We start from the raw sequence: 26,392 nt of genomic DNA, 5'->3' as shown, positions 1-26,392 counted from the left end.
ATGAGTTCAAACCCCAGTACCACCAAGAGAAAAAAAAAAAAACACAAACAAGCAAACAGAATCTATAAAAAGGAGCTCTAGACGTAGAGAACAGAAGCTGAACTGAGACGGAGCTCCCAGCAGAATTCTCCTAGGAGGAAGACCAAGGGGTCCCAGGAAGTATTACATGGAGGTCTGATGCTGAGTCTGGATCACCAAGGTGTAGGTGGCTGCACTTCTGGAGCTCTAAGGTAGGCTGAGAGAACCCTACAGGATCCTGTCTACATCTCCAGCCCACTCCCACCACCCTGCCCCCAACTGTCTCCAGTACATCAGCTCTTCTCACTTCCTCAGAGGCTTCAATAAATTTCGTCCCTCAGTGACTTCATACATGCTGGACGCTGTGCCTGAAGACACTTGCTCTAAATTTCCAAGTGGCTGACAATCAAATGTTTGCTTAAATGTCCTTTCTCAGCCATGTGTGGTGGTACACACCCATAAACCCAGCTCTTAGGAGGTGGAGGCAGTACGATCTTGCATTCAAGGCCAGCTTGAGCTATACATAACATCCTGTCTCAAAAAAGAAAAAAAAAAACAAAAAAAAAAAAACAAACAAGGGCTGGGGCTGTAGCTCAGTTGTAGAGTACTTGCCTAGCAGATGTGAGCCCTAGGTTCCATCCCCAGAACTGAAAAGAAATTACTTTCTCAGAGAGGCGCCCTGATTGTCTTTCTTCCACTAGATAAAGTAGTCAGGCATAAGCTTTGCTTACTCTTTACTTTGTTTCTAGTAAGATGCCTAGAGTGTAGACTAGGTGCTAATGCTTGCTGAATGAATAACTGAGTGACTGAAAAGCTTAGGACATCATGAATAAATTACCAACTAGGTCCTCAATACTGGGAGAGAGAGATCAAGATGTTACACAATGGAAGTAAATTCTACAGTTCGGTCTTCCCATATGGGAAAAGTAGTCCTCTCTAACTTGATTTATAGGGGTTTTTTGTTTTTGTTTTGTTGGGTTTTTTTTGGTGGTACTGGGGGTTGAACTTAGGGCCTTGTGCTTGCTAGGCAGGCACTCCTAGGCTGCATGCCCCCAGTCCTTTTTGCTTTAGTTATTTTTCAGGTGGGATCTGGTATTTTTGCCCAGGATCAGCCTCAGATCATGATCCTTCTACCTACAGCCTCCTACATACTGCCTCCTAGAGACAAATGTCACCAAACCCAGCTTATTGACTGAGATGGGGGGTCTTGCTAACTCTGCTTGGGCTGGCCTTGAATCGTGAACCTCCCAACCTCCTCCTCCTGAGTAGATGGGATTACATGAGCTACCTTGTCTGGCTTTAATTTAATTTGTAACTTAAATATATAGTCATTCTAAATGTATTTTCCCATCTGAAGAGTGATATTTTATGACTGCAATATTCAGGAAAATATTCCTTACATCTGTCATGAAAGTAAGATTTTTTTTACTAGTAGGGCTGTGTTTGGTGGTACACACTGTAATCCAAGCTACTCAGAGATTAGGAGGATTATAGTTTGAGGCTAATCTGGACAAAAAGTTAGTGTCACCTCATTTCAACAAACAAGTCAGGGGCTGGAGGCATAGCTCAAACATTAGAGCATCTACCTAGCAAGTGTGAAGCCCAAAGTTCAAACCCCAGGACCACCCCCCTCCAAAAAAAAAGGAAAACAAGTAAGTCAGGCATGGTGGTACACATCTGTAATCCCAGCTATGTAGGAGGCAAAAGTAGGAGGATTGTGGTCTGAGGCCAGCCTGGGGATGGGGTAAGAGGACCATAAAACCTTATCTGAAAAATAACTAAAGCATTAAGGGTGTGGCTCGGGTGGTAGAGGAGTGCCTACTTAGCAAGCCCAAGTTCAAACCCCATTATTGCCAAATATATACATGTATTTTTTCTTTTTCATTTTTTTTTTACTAGTGATGCAGCAGAAGCTGAGGGTAGCATGACAAAGCAAAAAAAAAAAAAAATTCAAACAGTACCCTCCTAAAAATACCAAGAAGACATGTGCCTATGGGAGAGAAGTCAGTAGGGAGGGGAGTCTAGAAATAAAAGAGACAAGAAATTTGCCAACCAAACACTATAATGATCTATTAATTAGATTTTTTTTTTTTGAGACAGGGTCTCACTTTTTAGCCTCAGCTTCCTGAGTGCTAGGATTTGCACACATGTGCCACCATGCTGGGCTCCATGATAACAACCTTACAACTCTGGTTCTTATGTAGCTGGAAATATGAAAAACATGTTACCACCTCTCTTCCCCAGACATGATGAATAACATGGCAGGCAGAGGACATAAAATTTAAAAGAGCTGGGCTGGTGGAGTGGCTCAAGTGGTAGAATGCCTGCCTAGCAAGCATGAAGCCCTAGTTCAAAACCCAGTACTCCATAAATAAATAAACAAACAAACAAATAAATAAAAGGGTCACGATAAAAGAAAAATTCTGAGAATTTTTTGTTTAATTTTATTTGGTTTTGGTATGGGGTATCAAACTTGGGGCCTTGTGCATGTCCTGCACACGTTCTACCACTGAGCTACAACCCTAGCCCTGAGATGTCCTAAATTTAATTAAAAGGCTGGTGGATGAGAGGGGAAAGAGATAAGGGGAATTAATCAGTTATCAGCTTGGGGGAACCAACAGACTGTTTCACATTTCTGAATGCATGCTGAAACCTTGACTTAAATCCCCTACCAACCAACCACCATGGCCTGAGCCCTGATGTAAAAACTTCCTGGGCTGTTGACCCTAACAGTTGCTTCAGGAATGCCACAAGCAATAATTGTGTCTCCTTATGGACTCCTTCTATCCCAAAGCTCTCTCCATTTCATGCAATCAGGCTTCTTGCTATAGTCAATGTAGGCTCAATGTAAACAAGTTATATCTGTCTTCCCTAAGTTTTTGCTATAAAAAAAGCTCTTAGCCGGGCACCAGGATCTCACATCTGTAATCCTAGCTACTCAGGAGGCAGAGGTCACCATGGTTCGAAGCCAGCCCAGGCAAATAGTTTGCAAGACCCTATCTAGATAATACCCAACACAAAAAAGGGCTGGTGGAGTGACTCAAGGTGAAGGCCCTGAGTTCAAACCTCAGTACCTCAAAAAAAAAATGCTCGGGAATGTACCTCAGAGGTTAAGAACTTGCCTAGAACGCACAAGGCCCTTGGTTCAACTTTAAGAGTTAACATGCTCTTAGCTCTGGCCTAACAGACCACAATGCTACCCAGCCCTGCTGCTGGTAATTGTGGGAACTTGTCCTAGGACCTAGGCCTTTTCCTAGCTAGCATCTGTAATAGCTCAATAAACTCTCTTATTTTAGAGATCCCTTGGTCTCAGGAGACTGAGGCAGGAGGATCTCAAGTTTGAGGCCAGTCAGGGGTACATATCAAGAATCCCATCTCCATAAAGAGAAAACCTTTTTTTGAACTTTAAAGAGAATCTTAAATAAAGCATCTGCTAGTTTGGATAAATGTCCCTCAAATGTCTATGTGTCAAAGGATTGATCCCAGCTTTTAGTACTAGTGAGAGGTGACAGAACCTTTAACAGGTAAGGCCTAATGGAAGGTCTTCAGGTCATTCCGGGGACATGCCCTTGAGGGGGAGGGTAGAACCCTGGCCCCTGCCTCTTCCTCTGTTTTGTTCCCTAGCCATGAGATGAGCAATTCTGCTCTGTCATGTGATCTTGCCATGTTATGTTGTCTTCCCACAGGCCCAAAAGTGATGGGGCCAACTGATCATGAGCTGAAACTTCCAAAATTGTGAGCCAAAATAACCCTTTTTTCTTTACCTCTTGATCATCTCACATATTTGTTACAATGACAAAAGGCTGACTAACACAGCACTTATTAAAAATCTAAAGCATCCAAAATCTGCCTCCATATAATCCTTTCCTTCTGAAAGGAACCAGAACTCCTTGAAAAAAAGAAGCTGATTTGGGGCTGGAACATAAAATACACAAGATGATCATATCAAAAAGCATGGATGCAGATGGATATAGCAGCTCACACCTATAATCCTAGCTACTCAGGGGATGGAGATCAGCAGGACTGAGGTTTGAGGCCAGCTGAGGCAAAAAGTTCATGAGAACCCATCTTAACCGATGACTGGGTGCAGAGGTGCATGCCTGTCCTAAAAGTTATGTAGGGAAGCATAAATAAGAGGATGGCAATCTAGGCCAGCTTAGTCATAAAACAAGACCCTATCTCAAAAATAACCACAGCAAAGGGGTGGGGGAAGGGGTGGGGGGAGGAGGGAGAAATGACCCAAACAATGTATGCATATATGAATAAAAAAAAATAACCACAGCAAAAAGGGCTGGTGAGTTGAATCCCCACTACCCCACCCCCTCCAAAAGCAAGGATGCTATAAACACTCTTCAGAAACCGACCTGAAAAGGCCTCTCTAACCAATCAAGGATGGGATACACAGTAAGACTGAGATCCAGTCTTAATTTAATGAGCATGGGACAATTTGAGCATCATAACAATAATCACTTTAATGGATTCACATCTATCAAATATGTTATAGTCCATGAGTTCATAATTATATAGGTAATAGAAATATATTAAATGCCTCATTGGTGTTCTTTGGAGAATGCTAGGAAGTCAATTTATTATTTGGAAACTGGTAAACAAAGGGAAAGAATCAAGCATTTAACCTGCCTTTCCAAAACATAGTATACCTCAGAGTTGATAAGAGAAAATTTCTCTAGTTAAATAAATGAAGAAAAATGACAGAACTAGAATATCACCATTTTGCAAAGCCCAGTAAGTTAACATATCTAGACACTGTTCTTCAACATATGGTACCGTAATAGTAAGATGAGACTCTGATGAAGGCAAACATCACCTCTAGAAAGTATTCTTACCAAGCAAAAAGAACCTGAATTAGATTAAGCCTCAAGATGTAACTACCAGTTTACAGGAAATTCTATAGGTAGAGGAATATGTAAAACTCTCCATGGGGGTATAATTAGGAAAATCCAGTATGTGAGAAACTGCAGGACAAATGACCAAGGTTATTTCTAAGGTAAATTGAGGGGAAGGAGAATGAGATGACTCTACAGATAAAAAAAAGATTTAGGGCCATGCAGGTGGCTCACACCTGTAATCCTAGCTACTCAAGAGGCAGAGATCAGGAGGTTTACAGTTCAAAGCCAGCCCGGGCAAATAGTTCGAGAGACCCTGTCTTGAAAAAACTCCTCACACAAAAGGGCTGGTGGAGTGGCCCAAGTGGTAAGAGTGCCTGTCAAGCAAGTGTGAGGCCCTGAGTTCAAACTCCAGTATCGCAAAAAAAAAAAGAGAGAGATTTAAGAAACTAACCAAATGCTGTATCAGTACAAATTTAACCAAAAAAAAAAATTAAAAAAAACCAGAACCATGTTTTATAATATTAAGAAATTATAAAATTTTTAGATACGATAAATACGTTACACTTCTGCTTTTTAAAGAGAGTCCTTGCCTTTTAGACATATCCTGAAATATTCAAGAGAGGATCTGTCTGTCTAGGAGTGACTAATCTACTTCCAAGATGATGCTCACATGGTGGTTGTTAGGGTGTGTGTGTGCGGGGGTGGGGGGGCCTCAGTTCCTCTCCAAGTGAGTCTTTCCACAGGCTACTTAAATGTCCTCACAAAATCACGGCATCTGGGTACAGTGATTACATACCTGTAATCCCAGCATTTGGGAGGCTGAGGTAGGAGGACCATGAGTTGGAGGCCAGTCTGGGCTACATAACAAAACAAAAACAGTCAGGCGCTGGTGGCTCATGCCTGTAATCCTAGATACTTTGGAGACTGAGATCAGGAGGATGGTGGTCCATGACCAGCCCACTAGCGTGTGTGTGGGGAGGGGGGGGTCCACAAGACCCCAGATCAATGGAAAAAAGCTGGGCAGGACAGTATGTACCTACCATCTCAGCAATGGCAGGAAGCCTAAAAATAGAAGGATCGAAGACCAGGCAAAAAGCAAGACCCTATCTCTCTCTCTTTTTTTTTTAAATGTCTTATCTGAGACCCTATCTCCAAAAATAACCAGAGTAAAAAGAGCTAGAGGCATGGCTCAGGTGGTAGAGTGTCTGCCAAGCAAGTGCAAAGCCCTGAGCTAAAACACCAGTACAGCAGAAACAAAAAGATACTGCAGCTTCTGCCTCCCTTAGACCACTCACTGTGAGGGAAGCTACATTGTCTTTTATGATATTTGGCACTAAAAAAGTCACACCATCATTGTCACAATATTTCACTGGGTACACAAGTCACCCCTGTTCAGCATGACAGAGGACTACAGAAAGGTGTGAAAACCAGGAGGCAAGGATCTAGGTCATCTTGGAGGCTGGCTACCATACTGTGGCACTTAGAATCACATATGTGCTTCAAACTCCCGACCATGACTTTCCAAACCCTCCATCATCTGGCCCTGAATGCAAGCTAATCTCATCTCATTCCAACCGTTCTTGGCTCAATAAGCTCCAGTCTCATTGGCCTCCATTCTTGCACTCAAGAAAGTGGGGTCAGAGCCTCTGTACTAGCCATTCCCTCTTCCTGGATTATTCTTCCTATTCATCATCTTATCACTGAGATCTGAGCACGTGTCACCTCCTAAGAGAGGTCTTTCTTGGCCACCAGTCTGAAGAAGCACCTACCCTTTTTCTGTCCCAGAACTTAATTTTTTAAATTCATTTATTTACATGTGCATACATTGTTTGGGTCATTTCTCCCCCGTGCCCCCAGCACCCACCCTCTCCGCCCCCCAGCTCAATTTTAATTCTTCACAGAACATTTATCTTCATCTGCCTCAATGTTAAACTCTCCAGCACAATTAAGTCATCACACCCAGTTTAACCCTAATATCCAAATGGGTGGCCCAGTCAGACACCCTGGGTCTTACAATTCTGGAAACTGCCCAGCTCCGAGGTCCTTTCCTTTACTCTGCCTCAGCCACACTCTTGGTACCATACCATGCTCAACCCATCTTGCCTCACCTCCAAACCACTCCACTATCTGACTCACTTCCCCAAGTACCCTTTGAAAGTGAGTTTGTAATTGTTATTCCCTAACCCCATTTCCTCTTTCCTGACTTTATTTTTTTCTTCAGCTTGGATTTCATAGTTAGTAATTATAATTGCTCCCTTAAAAGAATCCTCAACTCTCTTCCAAGGTCTCCTTCTCTCAAACTCCACAATCCTTGACTCAGCAATTTGTTTTTGTCCTCACTGGGGATCAACCCCAGGGCCTTGCACATCCTAGGTAAGCACTACCACAGAGCTACATCCCTGCCCCAAAGTCCTAGACTTGAGAAATTGCTTTCTCCACACCACCAACAAAGTGTTCCACTCAGCACATTCACCATAAATTCAAAGTCATTAAATGAGCACTTAATCTTAACTGGCAGTCTTACTAGATGTCTCTAGCAAGCTGGCTTTCTAATTCCCTATTCTTCTAGAAAGTTATTTCTTACTCATTCCCCTCTCCTCCATCACCGACCCTTGCTTTTCAGTTAATGTCATTCACCCTTCACTGAGAACTAAAAAGCCACAAAACAACTACTAACCTGTCTTCTATTCAAAAGAACTTGTATAAACCTACCTGAACCTGAATATATCTTCCTTTTTTTTGCCTAATTCATCAGAAGGAAACTTCCTTCTTCTGAAGAACACTTTTCAGATCCCATCCTGTCTCCTCTACTCATGAACTCCAACCTTGTAATTAGCCCCCCATTTTCCTCCATCAATCATCACTCACTCCTTTTCCCAGATCACTCCCAGCTGCATACACTGAAGCTCAAAAATGTCCCCTCTGAAGAAGCAAAAACTCTTTGGTTCCCTATCCCCCTTTCTGCTACTACTGCATTTCTCTGCTCCCTTTATAGACAAACTGTCAAAGTGTTACAAATCTGCCACCTGCCCTTTCTCACTTCCCATGCATGCTCTGTTCCATGCATGTCAATAAGACTTTTGCCTCCAGCACTTGCAATATTCCTGATATCAACCGAACAAATACTTTATGCCTTCATCTAGTTCTGGGCCTCTCAGCAGCAATAAATTCTGTGAAATGTTCCCCTATTTCTTTAAATGATCACTTTTTTTTGGATGGGACAGGGATTTGAACTTAGAGCTTCACACTTGCAAAGCAGGCACTCTACTGCTTGAGCCATGCCTACTTCATTCAAGTAAAAATTAGTGAGTAACAGCCCTTGCCAGGCTCTGCTCTAGATGCTGGCTGAGGAGCTGGTGGCCTCTATGGCCCTTCACTCTCCTGATTTTCCTTTTACAGTTTTAATTTCTCTTACTTTTCTCCTTCAGCCTCCTCTGATCTCATCCTTAAATGTAAATAATAATTTGGAACTTAGCACCAAGCCCCCTTTCTTTACTTTTTCCTTAAATAGCATTCCTATGGTTTTAATTATTGCCCGCATATTATAGTGACAACTTTCACATTTGTATCTAAATTGGGAACTTTCTTTGAATTTTCTTGGTTTTGGTGGCACTGGGGTTTGCACTCAGGGCCTCATGCTTGCTAGGCAGGTGCTCTACCACTTAAGCCACTCTGCCAGCTCTAAAGGAAATGTTTAGCCAGACACTGGTGGCTCACACCTATAATCTTAGATACATTTTTCTTTTTTTAGTGGCACTGGGGCTTGAACTCCAGACCTCACACTTGCTAAGCAGGCACTCTTACTGCTTGAGCCACTCCACCAGCCCTGGGAATTTTCTTTGTAATTCCATGTCTTCTATGTTCAATTACTTACTTCACATTTCTATCTGGATGCCTCAAAGCCTCTCAGACTTAATATTATCAAATTTTAACTCTTGACTTTTACCCAAAACATTCTATGTTTGCTTTAGTAAATCTCATGAAATATATAGTTTTCAAGCCAGAAATCTCTATTCCTATCCCTTCTTCCTCTCCATTTCTAATTCATCAATACATCCTAATGAGTCTATCCTCAAAATATATCTCCCACATGTTCATTTCTCTCCGCTTCTCTTGCTATGATCATCTTTTCCCTAAAGTACTCTAATAGCTTCCCATCTGGCTTCTCTGTTCCCACCTTTGTATCCCTCCAATTATTTTGATACATACCTTTTGAAAAATATAAATTAGATCAGCTTACTCCCTACTTAAGTCTTCAGCAAGCTGTGCTGGGAGTGTAGCTCACTGGTAAATCAAGTGCCTAGCATGCCCAATCCCATCCCTACCCAAAGTCTTCAACGGTGTCACACTATAACCACACTACACTGTGAGCCTCTTCTCTAGGTCTTCCAGGTCTTGAGTGACACAGACTCTGCTTACCTGTCCTTCAGCATCACCCCTTTACCCTTCCTCATTGCAGTATGCCATGATGACCTCTCAGTTCCTTGACTGAGCTGACTCTCTCCTATGGCTTGGTATATGCTACTCTCTCTGTCAGAAACACCCTCTCCTCTGGCTAGCTTCTTTTTAATCTCCAGTTTTAGCTTAAATAAATGTAAACCCCAGCTCTTTCCTGGTGCATGCCTCTCTCCCCCATCACAATGATCCCCCCCACTCCCTGCCCTGGTAGCTTCTAACACAGGCTTTATTCATTTCCTTCATTGCACATAACATTTTATAAGTAATTTATTCATTTAATAACTTAAAAACTTATTTTGAAAATTTAAAAATATACACAAAAGTAGAACAAAGAGGAAAATGAGCCCAGACATTCCAGTACTTTTTTCTTTCTGAACTACTTCCCCTGTTACACTGTAAGTGCCAATGGGTAGAGACTGTATCTGTTTCTCTTTATACACCCAAGGCCTTACACAGTGCCTAGTTCATGATAAACACTCAGTAATTTTGTTTGTTTTGCATGAAAAGGAAAGTTAAGAATGAATCCAAAGAGAAGGATGGCACCATTGAGAAACGTGAAACAGGAAGGGGGAGTTTTGAGGACAGCTAGTAATTTATTCATCAGTCTACTCCCTGCCAGACTCTGGGCGAAGGATTAAATTTCAGAGACACATAAAAGAAAGTCTCATATGAAGTCTACTGGAGACAGGTATATTTAGCTAAACAAAACGCCAAAATATATTTAAGCATACTATATGTTGAAATTTGGTATATAATAAAGGTGACAATTTCAAATCAGTGGAGAAAGAGTTAAGTTATTCAATAATGCCATGGGAACAGTAAGTTATCCATTTGAAAAAAAAAGTTAAATTCCTGTCTTCTTATATATAATACAAGGTAATAAAACCCATTTAGATTTAGAATTAAATATAAATAATGAAATCATAATTATTTTTTAGTTCTTTCTCTTCCCCTCAAACCCTCTCCTTTCCCTGTTTTATTTTTTGGTGGGACTGGGATTTGAACTCAGGGCTTTACACTTCCAGAGCAGGTGCTCTACCACTTGAGTCACACCTCCACCCCATTTTGCTCTGGTTATTTTGGAGCTTGGGTCTCTTAACCTATTTTCCCAGGCTGGCCTAGAATTGTGAGCCACTGGATCTCAGCCTCCTGAGTAGCTAGGATTCACCAGCGCTTTGTGCTTACATAGGCAGGCACCCTACCACTTGAGCCACACCCCAGCCCTGCAAACTTTTTGTCTTGTGAACTTTTCATCTGGGCTGGCCTCAAACTGATATCCGCCTGATCTCAGCCTCCCAGGTAGCTAGGATTATGGACATGAGTCACAGGTGACCTGCCAGACATTGCTTTTAATAGTAAATAATCAGTGACGAGTCATGAATAATTTTTATTGAGTCTGAAAAAAAATGCTTTAATGCAAATACTTCAAGCTGAAAGAAGTTTCTACTACTGTACCTAAACTTTATCTTTAGGTTGACACATGCACATATACACATGGACACACACACACATACACACACACACACACACACACACACACACACACACAGTGACCCGGCAGTTTTGTTACAGAAATGTAGCCAATAAAATAACTATGGGAGGGGTTGGGATGTAGCTCAGTGGTAAGAGCATGTGCCTAGCATGCACAAGGCCCTGGGTTCAATCTCCAGCACCGCAAACAGGAAAACAAGAGTAACTATAGGTATGTGTAAAGTCAGATCTACAAATATATTCATGACAATGTTGTTGATACAAACCAAAAAAATGTTATTTTTTTGGCAGTACCGGGCTTTGAACTCAGTGTCATCATTTTACCACTTGACACACAAGTCACTCCCTCAGCCCTGTTTTGCTTTAACTATTTTTCAGGTAGGGTCTCATGTTTTTGCCTGGGTCAGTCTCAGACTTCAATTCTCTACCTACAGCCTTTGCATAGCTGAAATCACAGACACATCATGACACCTGCTTGTTTGTGGAGATGGGGTCTCACTAACTTTTTATCCAGGCTGGCCTCTAACTGCAATCCTCTCAATCTCCACCTCCTGAGTAGCTGGACAAAAGCTGAAGTTTATTTTGTGTCTATAAAATGAAATACAATGCAAACATTAAAAATGAAATTTACTGACTGACAACACATACTTAGTGGATAAAGCTGTACTGTATGACCCACTGTGAAAAAGATTTTCTAAGTAAATGTATGTATACACACAACACATACACACATATGAACAATCACCAAAGTGTTAACAGCAGTTATCTCAGAATAGTGGGATTAATCATGGGCAGTGTGTACTTTTTAAATTTGTCTATGATAAACACTACTTGTGCAATTAAAGTTTTTTTTTTTAATTTTTTAAAATTTTTATTTTATTCATATGTGCATACAATGTTTGGGTCATTTCTCCCCTCTTCCCCCACCACCTCCCTTACCTCCCCCCAGCACTGCTCCCTCCCTTACCCCCCCTTACCTCTCGCTACCAGGCAGAAACTATTCAGCCCTTATCTCTAATTTTGTTGAGAAGAGAGTATAAGTAATAATAGGAAGGACCAAGAGTTTTTGCTAGTTGAGATAAGGATAGCTATACAGGGAGTTGACTCGCATTGCTTTCCAGTACATGTGTGCTACCTTCTAAATTAATTCTTCTTGAACTAACCTTTTCTCTAGTTCCTGGTCCCCTTCTCCCATTGGCCTCAGTTGCTTTTAAGGTATCTGCTTTAGTTTCTCTGCATTGAGGGCAACAAATGCTATCTAGTTTTTTAGGTGTCTCACCTATCCTCATACCTCCCTTGTGTGCTCTCGCTTTATCATGTGATCAAAGTCCATTCCCCTTGTTGTGTTTGCCCTTGATCTAATGTCCGCATATGAGGGAGCACATACGATTTTTGGTCTTTTGGGCCAGGCTAACCTCACCCAGAATGATGTTCTCCAATTCCATCCATTTATCAGCAAATGATAACATTTCGTGCTTCATGGCTGCATAAAATTCCATTGTGTATAGATACCACATTTTCTTAATCTATTCGTCAGTGGTGGGGCATCTTGGCTGTTTCCATAACTTGGCTATTGTGAATAGTGCCGCAATAAACATGGGTGTGCAGGTGCCTCTGGAGTAACCTGTGTCACATTCTTTTGGGTATATCTAGTTTTTTTAGATATATGTATTCAATTCCCACCACACAAAGTGAAGTGATGAAAACCTCTAGGAACCCAGAAAATGCAAATTACTGAATCACAGTGTCCGTGAGTTACAAAATAAAATTTTTCTTTAGTAAAATTTCTTTTAGCTGATCTATAAAACATACTGACTTTTTAGTATAAGTATACATTGCCTATTTTTGGGGGGAGATACTGGGGGTCAAATCCAGGGTCTTGCACATGGTGTAATGTTTAAAGCAGAACAAACATATCTATCTCTTCAGTTATCATTTCTTTAAAGTAAACTTTTAAAAATCCATTTTTATAGCCTTTTGAACTTTATAGTGCATTGTTGTTATCTGCAGTCACCCTACTGTACAGTATCATACCATAACTTCTTGCTCACACCAACTTAACTTAGCAAAAACTAAAAATTTAAGGGCTATGATAGGAAAAGATATGCAGAGTCAAGGTGAGCAGAGCCTTTCTTTCTTTCCTTTTCAGCAACAGGGTTTATACTCAGGGATTTGCACTTGCTAGACTGGTGCTCTACCAGTCTACATTTGAGCCAGGCCCTCAGACCTTCTTTCTCTTCTACGTTTCTTTTCTTTTCTTTTTTTTTTTTTTTGGCGGGGTGGGGGGGCAATGCTGAGGATCAAACCTCTAATCTCCAACATGCCACATGCTAGGCAAGCCAATGCACTAGAACCCCAGCCCTACAATGTTACTTTATTAACAGACTGGAAATGTAACATCTAAGGAGTGGCCTACATTCCTTATGGAATTATTTCCTTAGTTTAACCATTTTTTGGGGGGGGGGTAGAACTGGGGTTTGAACTCAGGGTTTCACCACTGCAAAGCAGGAGCTCTACCAACTGAGCCACACCTCCAGTCCATTTTGCTCTGGTTATTTTGGAGATGAGGGTCTCTTGAACTATTTGCCCCCAGGTGTTCTCAAACCGCAATCCTTCCAATCTCAGCCTCCCAAGTAGCTAGGATTACAAATGTGAGCTACCAGCACCCAGCCAGGTCTAACCTCTTGATTGGGTTAAGTCAGGTTAGAATATGAAACTATAGTATTTCCCTTGGATCTCAAAATGTGCATGTTAAGCAAAATGTTTGCATAACTACCAGGCAGACTGGAAAGAACACTTAATTTGGCAGAGGAGGACATGGCTTCTAAAAATGCCACACGTTAAGTATACAGTGTTAAACTATTTACTCAATCAACTTCCCTGAGCTGCAATGTGATCACCTGTGATAATCCTGAACTCCTCTCCCTCACAGCAGCCTGAATGGGAACTGACTGAGATCTCAACTTCTGCTTCAGGCCATGATAAAGCCAAGGCCTAACCCTTCCAGGGGCTCTACTGAATGCCTCAGGTACTCTGTGAGGTCTCCATTCTAGCTGGATGAAACTCAAATGTCTCTAGGTTGGATCTGACTCTGGGAATTATTCAGTTGTTTGGCGGTTACTGGAGTTTGAACTCAGGACCTACTTGAGCCATGCCCCCAGCCCTTTTTTGCTTTATTTTTTGAACAGGGTCTTGTGGGTTTTTTTTTTTGGGGGGGGGGTCTCGGGTGGGCCTCAGGCAGTGATCCTCCTATCTATACCTCCTAAGTAGCTGAGATTCTACAGGCATGAAGCACCAAACCTGGACCCAAATATTCAATTTTAAGTTCCCTGCTTATTGTTCCAGTGCTTTGTCTTTGCTAGCCTAGTAAGTTTCACCCTACAGACTGGTATTCACTTGAAAACACGGGGAGACCTCAGATGTAAGATTTTTTTAAAGCTCTTGACATTTGAAGCTCCTTCCTCGGTGGTACTCTGCCCGTGCAAATTCTAGGCACCTCAACCTCCCCAAATCCTGAACTGTGACTACTCAAATTATTTAGCTTAGATTCTCTCTCCTTCCCAGTGCCACAGTCTGGAAAGTGCCCCCAAAGAGAAAACCAGAGTCTTCAAGGACTCACCTTTTGGCTCCCTTCTCTCAGAGACCACAGTACTAACTGTTATTCAATGTCTGAAATAGTTTTTGCCAATTTTGTCTAATTTTCCAGTTGTTTTTTATAATGGGAGGGCAAATTTGTTGGTACCTTGAACTTGAACTTCCCAGGCCACAGTCTAAGGTATTTTGTTATACAAAGAGGAGGTTCAGACTAAGACAGGCACATTTATAAACAGAAATAGACACCTTCTAAAATACAACAGAAAGGCCTGTTTTAAAGGGTGAAAGAAAGTGTCCATCTAAAATTTGATATCCAACAAAAATAGACTTCAAAAATGAAAGAGAAGCTAGGCATGTTAACAAGGGCTTGTATAAGTCGAGTACTTTGGGAAGCTGCAATGGGAGGACTGCTTGAGTCCAGGAGTTCAAGATCAGTCTGGACAACATAGCAAGACCCCATTAAAAAAAAAAAAAGAAGGAAATCAACAAACAAAAGCTGAGAGAACTCATTGCCACCAGATCTTTACAAGAAATGTTGGAAGATTTTCAGGCTAATGGAAATAACAGAAGCTGGGTGCCAGTGGCTCACACCTGCAATCCTAACTACTCAGAGGATGAGATCAGGAAGATCACAGTTCAAGGCTGGGCCAGACAAATAAATTTGGAGACCCTATCTCGAAAATACCAAACACAAAAAGGGCTGGTGGAATGGCTCAAGTGGGAGAGCACCTGTCTATAGCAAGCATAAGGTCCTGAGTCCAAACCCCAGTATGATAATAGTGATAGTAACAGTAACAGTAATAATAATAGAGATGGAAACTCACATCTAAAACAAAAGGAATGAAGGGCACTAGAAATGGCAAATACAAAAAACTCTGTTTTGGAGGGGGCTGGGGATTGAATCCAGGGCCTTCCTTATACATGCTAAGCATACAACTTACCCCCAATATAAAATACCTCTTTTTCAGATTTTTAAATGCTATTATAGTGAAAAATAGTCACAATAAATTGTGGGAAAATATAACATCCAAAGAAATAAAACGTATAACAGAAGAAAATGGAAATATACTTTGTAGAGGTTTTACACTATATAAACTATCATGTTGTTTTAAGGCAGGCTGTGTAAGTTAAAGATGCATATTTTAAGCCATACAACAACTGCTATAAAAGTAAAACAAAGGCTTATAGTTAACAGAGAAGACGGAATAGTTAAAAAAAAAAAAGTAATTGAAAAGAAGCCAGGAAGAGAGGAAAGAATAAACAGAAAACAGATGAGATAAACAGAAAAAAATAGCAAAATCATAGACTTAAACACAACCATATTGAAAATGACATAAATGTAAATGGTCTAAACATCTCAATTAAAAAGCAAAGATGGTAAGATTGGATTAAAAAAGATTCAACTATATCTAACAGAAATTCATTAAAAAAATAAAGACATAAACAAGTTAAAAGTAAAAGAATGGGAAGAGACACCATGCATTTATAAGCTGGAGTGATCATATTAATATCACACAGGAATATTACCCAATAAAAGGAAGGATTCTATAATTACTATAAAGGACTTGATTCATCAAGGAAACATCACCATCCTAAATGTGTATATATCTAATTACACAGGTTCAAAATACTTGAAGCAAAATGATCAGAACTGAAGGAGAAACAAACAAATCCATAATCATAGCTGGAAATTTCAATACTCCTCTCAGAAACTGATACACAGAAAGAAAATCAGAAACAGATGTCAGACATGATACCAATCAGGTTAACTGACAGCAGCACACTAGCCAAAGGACAGCAGAACATTCTTTTTCAGGTACACACAGATCTATTCATGAAATCATAACAACTCGCACTATATCTTAAAGGGTTGAAATTGTATAATATGGGTTTCATGACCATGATAGAATTTTTAATCAATAATCTGCAACAATAGGTATCTGGAAAAATCCATAAATATTTGGAAAGTAGTAAACAAACTCATATGTACCAGCAAAGAAGAACTCACAAGGCATATTAGAGTATTTAGAAAATATAAAAAAAAATGCAACACAAAAGAAGCTAGAAAAGAAAGAGCAAATTAAACTCAAAGCAAGTAATATGCAATAATTAAAATAAAACTGGAAATCAACCACAAAAAACAATGGAGAAAAGTCCCTGAATTCAAAGCTGGTTCTTTAAAAAGATCAATAAAAACTGACAAAATTCTAGTTAGAGTATTGAATAAAGAAAAGAAAATCCAAGTCATTAACATCAGAAATGAAGAAAGGAATATGATTAAAATCCTATAGACATTAGTAATAATTAAGAGTAACAAAAGAATGTTATGAACAGCTTTATGCCAACACCCAGCAGACTGATGAAATAGGAAGATTCCCTGAAACACATAAATTTTACCAAAATAAACACAAGACAAAGAAAAAAGTCTGCACAGTAACTAACAATCGAACTTAGCTTCTAAATTAACTATAAAGTACACTCTCAATATTAGTACCTCTTCAGAAATTCTTAATTTAAAATTTCACCATCTTTAAAGGTACTGATTTCATAGACTTTAAAGACCACATCTATATCCTTCATTTGCTCTTAAATTATCAGCTTGTCAAGGGCAAACACAACAAGGGGATTGGACTCTGAGCACATGATAAAAGCGAGAGCACACAAGGGAGGGATGAGGATAGGTAAGACACCTAAAAAACTAGCTAGCATTTGTTGCCCTTAACGCAGAGAAACTAAAGCAGATACCTCAAAGCAACTGAGGCCAATAGGAAAAGGGGAACAGGTACTAGAGAAAAGGTTAGATCAAAAAGAATTAACCTAGAAGGCAACACCCACGCACAGGAAATCAATGTGAGTCAATGCCCTGTATAGCTATCCTTATCTCAACCAGCAAAAACTCTTGTTCCTTCCTATTATTGCTACATAATCTCTCTACAACAAGATTAGAAATAAGGGCAAAATAGTTTCTGCTGGGTATTGGGGGGGGAGAGGGAGGGGGCGGAGTGGGTGGTAAGGGAGGGGGTGGGGGCAGTGGGGAGAAATGAACCAATCCTTGTATGCACATATGAATAATAAAAGAAAAATGAAAAAAAAATTATCAGCTTGAATTAACTCCTATTTCCTATCACAGTGAACAATGCTAATACTCTTCTAAGCTCTAACTGCCCAAATATAAAAGCTTTATTTCAAAATTTGAAACTTTTTATTCTTAAACTGGCTTTTTATTGGAGACTCTGCATTTTATTTTGTGATTCATGTTTTATTAGTTCGTATTAATTTGAGGTTTCACTGTGGCATCACCATGCATGCATACAATGTACTCGGATCAAATCCATGCCTTGGGTTACTCTTTCATATACAAGACTACTATATTTTCTTTGCCTGACTTCACTGTAATTTTTTGTTCAATTCTTGCTATGGTTTGGGTATGGTTTGAGTGTGTCCACCGAGGATTCATATATTAGCACCTTGGTCTTCGGTGTTAAGAGAGGTGGGACCTTTAAGGGGTGGAGTTTAGTGGGAGATCCTTACTGCCCCCTCCCCTTTTGTCTGGCTTCCTACCTCACCATGTGATCTCTCCCTCTTCCACATACTGTCACCATGATACCACCCACCATAAAGTGACACAGCCAAGTAAGTCCTCATTGGAGGCCAAATCAACAGAGCTGATTGATCTTGAACTTTCAGCATCTAACCTTTTTCTTTGTGAAGTACCCAGCTTTGGGTATTTTGTTATAGTAGTGAAAAACAGATGAATACTCTGCTCTTGCACTAGTCTTCACTTAATAGTTTTGTTTATGCTACATGAATTTTAGCTGAAGGTGTAGCTCAGTGGTAGAGCATATGCTTGGCATATGGCCCTGGGTTCAATCCCAAGCACCAGAAAAAAAAGAAAAAGTATAAATTACAGTCAAGTTTCAACAAGCATTTTCCTTTAGTTAATGACTAATAATTCTTTGTAATGTCATGGAACCAAGTTCCCAGCCACTCCAAAATCCCAATAAAAGAAGCCACTAGATTCTTGTACTCCACCAGTTTTCCCATAAGGAAAATCTCCAGTCCAGCTCCCACAGTTCCCAGCCATGTCAGACAAGTTCCTATTTAATGCAGGGTGCTAAGCCTAAAGAAGACAGGACTCCTCCTGAAAGGAAAACAAAGAATCCTTGACCTTTACTTAACTGGAAAAAAAAGGCCTATACTGTACTTTGCAAAAGCATTACTCTGAGGCTTTAAATTAGGAACCAGGTTTCCTGGAATCCCAACAACTATTTCTGCTGTTCTACATATATGGCAAAGGTACAAGAATTGGGGGGTAGGAAACAAGCCCAGGTACTCTGTGTGTGCGCACAGAGTAATGTGGTAGAAGTTAGGGCCTGTCAGGGACTTGGGATCAGATAACTTAAAACCAAATACCCTTACGTTGAATATATTTCAACCAATAGTAATTAAGCACACCCTAATTTAAGGGTATGTCTAACACCCTCATTCTGACCTAGAATGGTTCTTTTATTTTTTTCCAGCTTATGTTTCAGCTGTTTATATGTCTACTGTGAACCAGTTCTTGACAGTTAGTGCTTAATAAATGCTTGCTGAGATAAACAATGAAAGAATGTGGATGCCATATTGAAAGTTCTCAAGGCTCCAAGGCATTCACATTTAGATACCTTGTATCTTTTAAACACATGCTACTGTTTGAATGTGTCTCCCAGAGTTCATGTGTCATAAATTTAACCTCTACTGCAACAGTGTGGAGAGGTGGAACTGTTAGAGATGATGAGGCCAAGAGGGCTCTGGCCTCAGGAATGGACTAACGCTGTTACCCTGGGTCTGGGTGAGTTACTGCAGGAGTGCCCCCCCGCTTCTTTCTGTCCTGTGAGAGTGTACTCTCTCACCCTTCTACCTTTTGCCATGGAATGAGACAGCAAGAAGGCCATTGCCAGATGTAGGCCCCAAACCAGAACTGAAAGAAATAAGTATCTGCTGTTTATAAATTGCCCGGTACTCTGTTTATAGCAGCATGGAATGGGCTACAATAGAACACAAATGATTTCAGTAATGTCCCTGGTAGTAATGACTCAGAGACATTTGCACTCCATCACTCGTATGATTACCTGGAGCCAATGACTTAGGGAATGAGCCACCACCCTCTTCTTAAAGTAAGTGTTCCATTGGTGAAACCAGTATTTGACAAAATAAAAGCTGTTTTTGACTTTCAAAAAATTGTTTTTCAGTAGAAGTGGAACTATTAGGGACAAGGGAGGGTAGTAAGGAGGGTGAATGTGATCAAAGTACACTGGTATACACATGTGAAAATGTCAAAGTGAAACGCATTATTACACAATTGATACATGCTAATAAAAATATTAAAATTATTTATCACTAAATAAATCAATAATTTATTGTATTTCTACTTCTGTATGTAAATAATATTCAAATTCTTTCCTTGCTTGTGCTATTTCCAGGTTTTTTTTAGGGGGGAGGACAGTTCTGGGGTTTGGACTCAGGGCCTCGCACTTGCTAGGCAGGTGCCCTACCACTTAAGCCATGCCCCCAGCTCCTTGTAGTTTGGTTATTTTTGAGATAGGATGTCGCATTTTTGTCCCTGCCAGACTTGAATGGCAATCCTCTACTTATACTTCCTGCATAAATATGACAGGCACGTGCCACCAACACCCAACTTTTTATTGATTGAGATGGGAGTCTCACTGACTTTTTGCCCGGGCTGCCTTGAACCTTGAGCCTATAATCTTCTGCCTTCTGAACAGCTGAGATTACAAGTACAAGCCACTGTACCTAGCTTTTTTGTTTTTTAAGATGGGCTCTCACTACTTTGCCCAGACTAGGCTCTAACTCGTAAGTTCAAGCAATAATACTGCCTCAACCTCCCAAATAGCTAGAACTACAGATGTACACCAACATGCCTGGCTAGAACCTGGAAGTTTGAACAGCCAGTTCTAGAATTAAAATGTGTAACTGCCAGCTAGAATGGAAAAGTTCATTTCCATAGTCTAGCATTCAAATGAACACAAAATTAATATGGGAGGGTTACAAAGCCTAATCAGAATTTGTCAACTGTTCCCTGTAATGTCTGAATGAAAGAAAGAAAAATCAGTTTAAAAGAATCCAAACCCTTAAAAAAGCTACAAAACAAAGTCAAAAGCTGTGGGGTAGTGGTGGCTCATGCCTGTAATCCTAGATACACAGGTGGCAGAGATAGGAGGATCTTGGTTTGAGGCCAGTCTGGGCAAAAGTTATTGTGATCCCATTTCAAAAACAAGATAGATGTGGTGGTGCACACCTGTATTCCCAGCTAGACAGGAGGTGGAATTAGGAGGATTGCCATCTGAGGCTAGCTCTGTGCAAAAGCAAGACCCTACCTGTGGCTCAAGCACTTGTCTAGCAAGCACAAAGGCCCTGAGTTCAAACCCCAGTATCACCAAAAAAAAAAAAAAAAAAAAAATTGTCAAGTAGCCATGGAGGCCATGCCTATAATCCTAGCTGAGGCAAGGGAACTGCAAGTTCAAGCCTGGCCTAGGGTGCACAGCAAGACCCTGTGTCAAAAAAAAAAAGGTCAGGTGCTGTAATCCTAGCTAATAGGAAGGCTGAGATCAATAAAAACTGTGGGATGACAGTATGGCCAGGCAAGAGATATTACTTTTTATTTGTACTTCTGTACCATTTAGACTTTTGTTTTACCATAAGCATGTATTTCTTTTGCAAAGATTTGTCTATTTATCTTGCAGTGCTGGAAATGGAAAGGAAGCGCTCTGCCACTGAGGAGCATCCCCAGCCCACAAAGGTGTATTTGTAAGCTACCACAATAGCTGTAACAGGAAAGGTTCCTGCGCAGAAAGCGCCTGCTTGAGACCAGCATGTGCCACGTGACGTCATGCACATCTTGGATCTCTCTTCCTTGCTCTGTATCACCACAGAGCACCTCTGAAAGGAGCGTGGAAAAGAGAACTGTGAGTCTTCACCTAAGTCAGCTGAGGAGGAAGGAGTTGGTGGAGGTGTCACCTGACAGTGACAGCTGCCTAAGGTATCAAGCTTTGTGAAGAGGTGTCCTAATTTCTATTAACTGGCCTGTAGGGAACAGATTTAATCTCATATCCTGTTTGGAAAAAAAAAAAAAGAAAGCAGGTTTCATTTTCTGAGAGTGACAAAAGCAACCAAACATGAGGGCTAAAAAGTAAACACAGTTCATACAATCCCTATAATCCCATTCATAATTCTCAGATCCCAAAACTACTGGAAACCCAAAGTTTTCTGTAACTCACTTGGTGGCAAAACTCAATGTGAATTTAACTGGCAGCAAAAGTCTGACCTGAATTGACATCTGAGTATTTATGGTCTACCTATTTCAGCAAGAAAAGCCATGCCTTGGCTACTGAAGAACTAATGTATCTGACTATGAATACTGCCCCAACCCTGCAGGGGAATTCCATAATATACCACAAATGCATCTTATTGGCTTCCCAAAAATAAAAACAATACCTGAATTCTAAAATACATAAGGCTTTCAGAGTTTCCTATAAAGGATTTCAGATAAAAATGGTTTTACATTAAAATATTTGTCAATGTCCACTAATACGTGTCATTTTTTTCGAAAGATATATTCCCATGAATTATCAGTATTAAGATAGTTTATCTTGGAAATCTATAAAGATAAAACTATATTATCAGTTACAATATTTTATTCCACCTCAACTTTTGTTCTTCTTGTGGTACTAGGGTCTGAACTCAGGGGCCTCATACTTGCTAGGCAAGTGCTTTACTCCTTGGGCCATACCTCCAGCCTAGAATTTTCTTTTGTTCACTATTGTATCTCAGGGCCTAGTACTGAATCCGAGATAGAGTAAGCATTCATTTATTTTAACTTATTTATTTATTTATTTATTTTTGCAGTACTGGGTTTGAACTCAGGGCCTACTAGACCTTGAGCCACTCCACCAGCCCTTTTTTGTGAAGGGTTTTTCAAGATAGGATCCCGTGAACGATTTGCCCAGACTGTCTTCAAACCACGATCCTCCTGATCTCTGCCTCCTGAATAGCTAATATTACAGACATGAGCCACTGGCACCCGGCCAACAGTATTTAAGATTAACATTATTTTAAATCAACACCTGTGAAGGCAACAGTAAAAACAGCCTTTAGGAGGAGGGAGTTGTCAGCAGATCTCTGTCAATGTACCTGACTTTTTGTTTGTAAAAAGATGAAGTCTCACTGTGTTGCCTAGGCTGGCTAAAGTGATCCTCCTGCCTCAGCCTTCCAAGTTGCTGGACCTACAGACATGTACCACAGTGCCCAGCTGTGATTTTGTTAATGTACCAAAAAGGAACACTATTTTCAAAAGTTAACAGGCATCATTTAAAATCATTAAAGGGATAAAAGCTAGTAATATGTCATAGAATCTGAGCAGTTACTGGATCATAAAATAAATGTCAAGGAACAGGTTAAGTCCTTTTATGTATGGATGCCATTATAAGATTAAATGACAAATGATACCAAAATTCGAAGATCTCTATTTTAGAAAGAAAACTACAAAGCCAAATTAAAGCAAGAATTAAGACACAGAACTGAGACCTATAATTAATTACAATGAAGAATAACTTAGAAGATTTCAAATGAAAAATAGGGAGAGAATGAACATTTTAATAAATAACATTGTAGTTTTTAGACTCTTGTACCTATGAAAAATAAAATTGGTTTATTTTTTAAACTATACTCTACTTTTCCCCTCCCCCACACTAACATGCCAGAAAACAATGCACCCAAGTAGGAACGTCATTCCACAACTGGTAGATATGAAAACCCCTCTTAATAACTATATGAATGGGTAAGAGCCCCAAATTACCTCTGACTAAAAGATGGTATAAATTTTTAGACAAAGCAACAGCAGACTGAAAAGCAACTCAAAATACTCCTTAAAACATCAGAGCCAGGCATGGTAGTATAGACCTATAATCCCACCTAATGGGGAAGTTGACAGAGGAGGACTGCAAGTTTAAGGGGAGCCTGGGGTACATAGTAAGACCCTGTCTCAAAAAAATCCCAAAACAAACTAGGCATGGCAGTTACATGCAGTAATCCTAGCTGCTCCAAAGCCCAGCCCAGGTAAAAGCGGAAGACCCTATCTGAAGACAAACTAAGAGCAAAAGGACTATGAGTGCAGTTCAAGTGGTGCAGCACACCACTGTCGTCCTAAATTGATTAAAGATTGAAATTAAAAGCTTCAGAATAAATTTCAGGATTAAAAGTCCACCACATAAATATGGATTAAGTTTTTTTTTTCCTGCTGTAACCTTCCTGTTACTTAAACACAAAATTAGAAGAACCAAACGCCAGTGGCTCACGCCTATGATCCTATCTATTCAAAAGGCGGAGATCAGAAGGATCACGGTTCAAAGCCAGCAGGCAAACAGTTCCATGAGACTCTATCTCAAAAACAAAAACAAAAAAAAAAAACCTTCAAAAAAAAGGGCTGGTGGAGTGGCTCAAGGTGAAGGCCCTGAGTTCAAGCCCCAGTACCACAAAAAAAAAAAAAAAAAAAAAAAAGAAGAAAAATAAAACAAAAGACAAAAAGATACTAAGAATATCGAGATAAAGAATAAGAATTGCTGCCCATTCTACTGTGAAGTTTACTATGAAAAACTGTGAAGTGATAAATTCAGTTAAATAAAAATATAAAACAAAGAAAAATCAAGAGTATAGCCCAGGTGTAGAACACTTGCATGGCATACTCAAGGCCCTGGGTTCAATCCCCAGCACAACCTAAAAACAAACAAACAACAAAGTTGAAAGCTAAAAATCTAAGAATGTAATTCATAATAACTTTGGGGGTATTAAGGACTAAATCATCTTTTTTTTTATGTTTTACTCTCTCTTCTTCTTCTTTTTTTTTTTTTTTTTTTGTTGGCAGTTACTGGGGTTTTAAACTTCTGACCTCCCACTTGCTAGGCAAGCCCTCTACCACTTGAGCCATGTCTCCAGCCCTTTATGCTTTAATTATTTTTCAGATAGGGGGCTGCATTTTTGCCCGAGCAGCCTGGACTGTGATCCTTCTATTTATGCCTCCTGTATAACTGGATGACAGACATGACAACCATACCCAGCTTATTAGTTGAGATGAGGTCTTGCTAACTTTTTGTTCAGGCTGGCCTCAAACCACAATCCTCCTTGAACTCTACCTCCCAAGTACCTGGAGTACAAGCAATGCAACCATGCCAGACCTCTTTCTTTTTGGGGGGCTGAGGACAGAACCCAGGGCCTCACGCATGCTAGGTAAATGCTCTATCACTAAGTGCCACCCTAGCCCAGAACCACATTTTTTAAAGGCCCATATGTTTTCTATTGGGGGCAACAGGATTAATAAGATGTTAAGAATGTGAAAAGATAATTCTAATCCACCCCCTCAAAAAAAAATAAAAGCATCTCACGCAGTGATTAAAGTAGCATACAATGTAGTGTATACACCAATTAACTAGATCCTAAGGAGGTTCCTTGGTTAATGCTATAATATACCCAGATACAAGGCATCTCTCTAAGAGATGAAAGACTAAGTCATTCATATAATTCCTACAGTGTAAGCAAAATGCAGGTATGTGCTCATGCTACTGGAATTCAACATCTTATTGAATAGTTTTTAATTAAACTTAAGAAGGCATTAATTAAGTCATACAGGCAGCACAACCAATTTTATATACTTTACATCATGCGATATATTTTGTCAGGGTGAGGTCACTTTCCTTATACAGAAATTAGTTGACCATCATGATTTAAGAAAAATCCATAGTTAAGATACAGTGTCATAAGCAAATATATAAATGTATTCAGAAATCAAGTTGGAGAATATTACATAAGAACAATTTAACGGGGGGGGGGGTGGCCCAAACAATGTGTACACATGTGAGTAAATGTAAAAATGATAGAATTTTAAAAATGAAAAAAAAAAAAAAGAACAATTTTAAAAAGCTTATGGCTCCTCCAAAAAAATCAAATCCACTGTGAAAGAATGAAGATTTTTCCCTACAGAAATTCCAAAGAATATCTTATACTCTGTAACAAACTTCTAAACAATTCCTCATTAAGGAATCCTTTAAGAAAAGGCTGAATTTCAGCTTCCGGAAAAAATGGAGTAACAGGGACCACTTCTGTCTTTGTACCTGAAACAACTAAAAACTTGGACAAAATACCTGAAACAACAGCTTTCAAGATACTGGACACCAGGAAGCAGAAGACAGTGATCCCTGGGAGTTGGTAAACAAGTGCTGCCACTTAAGGAAAGTTTCCAGGTCACAGAAGAGGAAGGAGAAACTCAGTTAGAACTCAGAGACCTCCCTTAGTTGCGTCGATGGAGCTGAATTCTGGGAAGGCCAGGTCACCCACAATTTGCAGTGTGCACGACCAGAGAGGGAAGAGCTACACAGAAAAAAGAACCCCAGAGGTCTGCAGAAGGCCTTGAGTGTTCAGCTGAGTACCAAACAGCACGTGGGTATGCAGAAAGTACCCAAAGGATCAGAGGAAACAATCCTTAAAACTCATGCAAGGTCAGGCATATGACCTAATCTCACCAGCACAGAAGAAAACCTCATAAATTGTGGGACACTTAAGTAGAGGACTCTGAAAAGTGTCACTTCAGTAGTGAGGAAATTAATCTGAATTACTGTCTTAGTCTCACCTAACAAAGCTTAATAAAAGCAACACCCAAATGTCTATCCAGAACAAGGCTCTTATGGAACTTATGGAGATACAAAAAGAGCAAGCACCAAATGACGTAAACTTTACAATGTTTAACAGCCAATAAAAAATTACCAGACATGAACAACTGTATGCCAATAAATCAAAGAACCTAGATGAAATGGACAAATTCCTAGAAAGACACAAACTACCAAAACTGACTTAAGAAGAAATAGATAATTTGAATAGACCTATTACAAGTTGAATTAGAAATTTAAAAATTTCTATAAATAAATCCCAGGACCAGA

The 26,392-nt window shown here is 40.0% G+C and overlaps 1 protein-coding gene and 1 non-coding gene across 6 annotated transcripts in view; one reads left to right on the top strand and one right to left on the bottom strand.

Annotated features, from left to right (window-relative positions):
- Positions 1-26,392, bottom strand: part of Tnrc6b (trinucleotide repeat containing adaptor 6B) — a 232,192-nt gene that overhangs the window by 193,562 nt on the left and 12,238 nt on the right. The gene's annotated exons all lie outside the window — the stretch shown is intronic.
- Positions 10,929-11,001, top strand: Trnaa-agc (transfer RNA alanine (anticodon AGC)). Its single transcript has one exon. It is a non-coding gene; the product is annotated as a tRNA-Ala (tRNA).

Source organism: Castor canadensis, chromosome 8, assembly GCF_047511655.1.
Source record: "Castor canadensis chromosome 8, mCasCan1.hap1v2, whole genome shotgun sequence".
Taxonomy (NCBI): Eukaryota; Metazoa; Chordata; class Mammalia; order Rodentia; family Castoridae; genus Castor; species Castor canadensis.
Note: the sequence above shows the minus strand (reverse complement) of the source record. Positions and strands in the feature narration are given on the sequence as shown.